Consider the following 5,329-nt stretch of genomic DNA (forward strand, 5'->3'; position numbering starts at 1 on the left):
CACACACACACACACACACACACACACACACACACACACACACACACAGACAGACCCCTGCTGCCACCTAAACTATGACTACAGCAGCTAAATTCTTATCAGTCTAATACTTCAATGTTGCTGTCAGCAAAAAAGATGCCATGGATTTGGTATTACAGGATGCCTGGGTCACGCAAGTGATGATCAGAGGAAATATATGTACAGGCTTGAGGTGTTTAATCTCCAATCTGATATTTGGAGTCCAAGCAAACTAGGATGGGAAAGATCAGAAAACTTGCACACAGATAAAATCTCAATAATTAAATTAGGGTTGAGAATGCAACATGCTGTTTGTTATCCTCTTGGTTGCCATGGAGATTAAGATCAAGTGTCACCACCATGCACACACACAGACACACACATCCATAAATGTCTATCCTTATGAGGACCCTTTAGTGACAACCTTAACCATCATGTGGAACCTGAACCTTTATTCAAACTCACTTAATCCTAACTGTAAACTAAACCAAATCATAACTCAAGTCATATGCCTACTTATTAAACAAGTAAATGTAATCCACAGTAATGACCAGAATGGCATCTCTCTGCAAACTGACTGTTAAGGTTAGGGCACTACAACATTCAAATCAAATTTGCCGTGATAAACCCCACGTGTTGCCCGCCCAATACCAAACAGCCAAAAGACAGTTGGCAACAAGTTGGTGAACATTTAGTTGCTAAAGTGCCAGGTATTTGTTGGTGGAGACCAGAGAGGAGCTAAATGGAGAGTAAATATTGAACTTAAATTCATCAAGTGGAGAGAAACATGACTCCAAAGAAATGATAATGTTGCTCCGTAATTGCTGGGTGTGTAAATATAACAACTTAATTTTGTGTTAAACAGTTTGTTTTGCTGCCCCAAAGCGACCAAAAAACTCTCTAGGTCTGGCAACGCGAGACTAGTTCACAGTAGACTGGTTTCCATATGCAAAGATGTCCATGGTAAGACTTTGTTTGGTTGTTTAATCTGTGATGACTATGAGGTCAAATTGCCAAGTAGAGATCCCCTTAATCCTAACCATTACGCTATCAAAATACTGTAGGCTACTTCAATGATAGCATTCATGTATTCAAATACATACATAAATTTCTACTTAGTCAAGCAAATCATGTGTTAAACAAACAATGGAATTTTGAGCCTAATTGTACATCATATCATATTTTGTCTGTAAACTGTTTACATAGGCTGTTGACTCTGCTGCTATTAATCTCAGCATTGTCACTTTATCAGCACCAGTTACTTTACCATGTTATTTGTTTCCAACTACTCTTGTGTAGTTTCTCTTTTTTATTTATTCTATTCTGTTTTAGTTTAAGTACCTCTTATTATTTATTTATGTTACTTTCTATACTATTTATTTCTGCTGTTTTTGTTGTACTGATGCAACAACCAAATTTCCCCTCTGGTGATTAATAAAGGTGCATCTTATCTTATTGCATTCTTATAAGCTTGGTAGGACAAGTTCCTAAATAAAGCAATAAAGTTACCGCAACTCACTTTAATCAGTCACCAAGACCTATTTGCAAAATTATATGAAATGTACTTTTGGATTAAGACACCCTCTGTTCTCCCATTGACAAACAGTAGAACTAGAGTGACCTTAGCATTTGGCTGTTTCTGGGTAAGTAGGTCCAGGATGGGCCTCCAGCCAGGAGGAGGCCCAGCCAAACAATAGGAGCCAAAGTGAAAGAGTGTAGGAGAGGGTCCTCCAACCTCTACAGCCAAAACTAGGTCTTCCATTCACTGAGCTGTTCTCCACAGACAATGGGGTTGGATGGGGGTGAGTGAGTGAATGAGGGAGTGAGGAAGCGAGTAAGTAAGGACTTTATGGGCATGTTGAGATTGCTGGTGCCAGGCAAGCACATAGTTGTTCAGGGCATGTGTGCACGTGTGTACTCTGCTTTCTTTGAGAGGAATAAACTACACACACAAACACACACTCTCATGCACACAAACACAGACAGAAGGAGCCCCTATAGCCGAGCCTTGCACTCTGGTTATGAGTCTTCTCTCTGCAGTCTAAATATGCCTCCCTCCTGAACATCTGTGCTTTATCAAAAGCAAACAGCTCTCTATTCAACTCTCATAGCCCCTGAATGGTGATTTGATGTGTATTGTTCAGCCCTGTGGTCATGAACCCTGCTCTGTGATATTTTACTCCCAGGGAGGTTTTTAAAAGTGTAATGGGACTTTAGTATCCCATTTCCATGGCTGATTACATGTCAGATGTCACTTTCCCCCCATATTTCATCCATTCTGCTTCTCGCTGGACATTAAAATGAGTAATGAGTAAAGCTGCGGCTGTCACCGGAGAGCCGTTTCTTTCTTCATTTTCTTTCTTTTTTGCCTTTGAATCATGTTTGATATTCAAATGTACAAATCTTAATTTACTGTTGGTTGAAAACGACTCTAGTGAGAAGTTATTGCTCCGTTGAATAATTCAAACATTATCTTTTACGGGGGGAGTCTGGTCTTTTTATCCAAAAAAAGTCTGGGCAGAGACAATGAGCTATGTGAACAATTTCGGCAAGTCAATCGGCAACTCCCCTGAAAACACAGCCTCTCATTGTGTGCCAGTGTGATGGGAGAGACTGAAGAGAAAGAAAGAAGAGGGAAAAGTTGATATTTCATACTGAGTGAGTGAGAGGAGGGGCAGAGCTGAACAGAGCCAGCTGCAGAGGAAAAGAAATGGCTGCCTTAATATGTATCCTTTCATTCTTTCTTTCTTTCTTTCTTTCTTTCTTTCTTTGGAGAGAGGTGGGTAAATATATATGGGTGGGATCTCTTCCACCTTGAAGAAAATCTTTAATTCTGCCCCACTCTTGCGAGCTGTCCTTAGTTGTGTTTGTGTGTCTGAAGGGGTGTGTAGAAAAGAAATGGGTAAGCTATCCCCCTCCTTAGACAAAGGGCACAGATGGCTGGCCCTCCTCAGCTTTGGGGTGGGGTCGTGCGAGTAGACTCCTGCGACGGAGCGCCATGCCCTCCCATGGAGTTCATTTCAGTTCCCCACTGAAAGAGACGGCAGACGGGGGGGACCTGCTCATAACAAGAAGGGCTTAGAGACCCTGAACTGTTCCCCCTCTCAAGCCCCTGACGCCCCCTCAACACTGGCCCATGACCCTTGCTCCTGATCAGGTCACATGCACAGTTATGAAGGTGGGAGAAATGTCAAAGCAGAGGATGGAGAGAGGCAGCAAGACAGAGGCAGACAAAGAGCCCACAACCTGGCCATAAAAACAGGATGGTTTAAGAACTTGTCTAATCTTACAACAAAAGCAGCTTGTGCTCAGTTTCTTATCTGGTTTTAACAGACACTAATCATCTTATTTTTACTATACTGTAATAGAGAAACTGTAGGAGCTTGAAAAAATGAGTAAAACATACTGTAAGTTTTCAAACTTCCCATGTCTTCAAGAAGTTTCTTATAAATGAGTTTATGTGCAATGTTAGCTGTGACATTGCTGATGTGTGGTTGGAATAATAACTCAATCACAACAATCAATGGTGTTGTGTCACATGTTGAGTTTTGTGTTTGACAATTCAGTAAATTTGCTGATGCATTTGCATGATGATCAAAAGGCCTATTACCCTCATGTTCATACATTACATTTGAAGCTAGCGCTAGTTAACTTAGCTAAACTGCCCAGGCCCAGAAATAGTTCCAGCAAAAATACAAAACCACAAAATGTAATTTCTACATTTTTTTTTAGGATTAAAGGTCCAATATGTAATATATTTACTGTAATAAATCCAAAAATGACCCAAATGCATCAAAGAAACATGCTTTGTTGAAATACTATCTTTTCTGACAACAACGCCAGTATTGCCAGTATTTTTTCCTTTTGAAATTTCTGTTCCGTAAGATCATTTCTATTTGTGTTTTGGCCTGTGTGTTGTCACCAACTGCCCAGTTTGACAGTCGGGCAGGGTTGCCTGATATACCTGTAAAGACGTAAAGCCAGCCTGCTACAGCTGTAACGTTAGTCCATCCATGAAAGTAGCAAACAATGAAACAGGATCAGCAAAAACTAAATTCTAAAAAACAAAAACAAAAAAAAACCAGCATGTTTCTAACAGTTACATGATCAAAGAGGTTACAAACCACGGGTGAGTATTGATGCTGTATATGAAAAATGGAGCCCAAAAGGACGCTGAGTTAGCTATATTCCTCCTGAACAGGTATTAGCTGCATTAGCTGCAGGCTAATTTATCATGGCTACAAGGGAGGGGCATTTTATGTAATTTCAAAATGTGTGTACTCACATGAATTATATAGCTAGAATACTCAAGTTGGTTACTCGCAAAAACAACTGAGACACAGACAGCAAAGCGATCCCGACTGGTCCTAGCTGACCCTGCTAAGTGCTAGCTAACGTTACTGGAGGACCAGGCATGCGGGCCATGGCTGTTTACAACGTGAAGCCTGTTCAGCGGACGTAGCCGACAACGGTGAGTTAGTTTAAGCCAAGAGCGCTGAGGTCGTCAAATCAGTTGCTCTTGATGTCCCTAGATCTAAGCTAAAAAATAAGGGCGATAGAGCCTTTGCAGTGGGTGCCCTGTGATGAGAATTCTCTCTTCACTTTTAAGATGGCTCAAGAGATGACACGGGACAACCAAGCTACTTTGTACAAAGGGCAACCTGCTAGGCTGAACACCAAAAGAGAGTCGCGCCGAGGCAGTTCCTTGCTCCTTTATTTATAGGTTGATACAAACAATAATAGTGGTGTGAGTGTGTAATCATCATGTGGTTGGGTTATAGGTTGATACAAACAGCATAGTGTGTGTGTGTGTGGGTGTGTGTGGTGTGTGGTGTGTTGTGTTGTGTGGTGGTTGTGTGTGTGTGTGGTGTGTGTGATTGGGCCTCCGTTTTTGGTTAGGAGATACATGTTTCAATAAGAGAAACGTGAGATACATGTTTCAACAAAAGAACATTCTGTGAAATGGTGCATAAGCTTTTATGAGTGCAGAGTGTGACAATCACATATATCGCTACACAGCCAAGCAGTTGATATAGTACATTGAATATATTTATAACATGCCCCACCCTAGGAACAACTCCCCAGCATATTAAAGCTGCACAGACCTTACAAATGTTTAAATCGCTGCTTAAGACGCCCCTTTTTGCTGTAGCTTTTAACCCTTGTTAAACTGGATTCTGATGTTTTAAAGTGTTGTTATTTGTCTCCCTGAGATGTGATGTATTTTGGTTGTTGTAATTTTTAAACTTGTTATTTATGTATTTAACATCAACCCTTTTCAGCACTTTGGTCAACTGTTGTTGTTTTTAAA

This window comes from Etheostoma spectabile, chromosome 2 (assembly GCF_008692095.1).
Source record: "Etheostoma spectabile isolate EspeVRDwgs_2016 chromosome 2, UIUC_Espe_1.0, whole genome shotgun sequence".
NCBI lineage: Eukaryota > Metazoa > Chordata > Actinopteri > Perciformes > Percidae > Etheostoma > Etheostoma spectabile.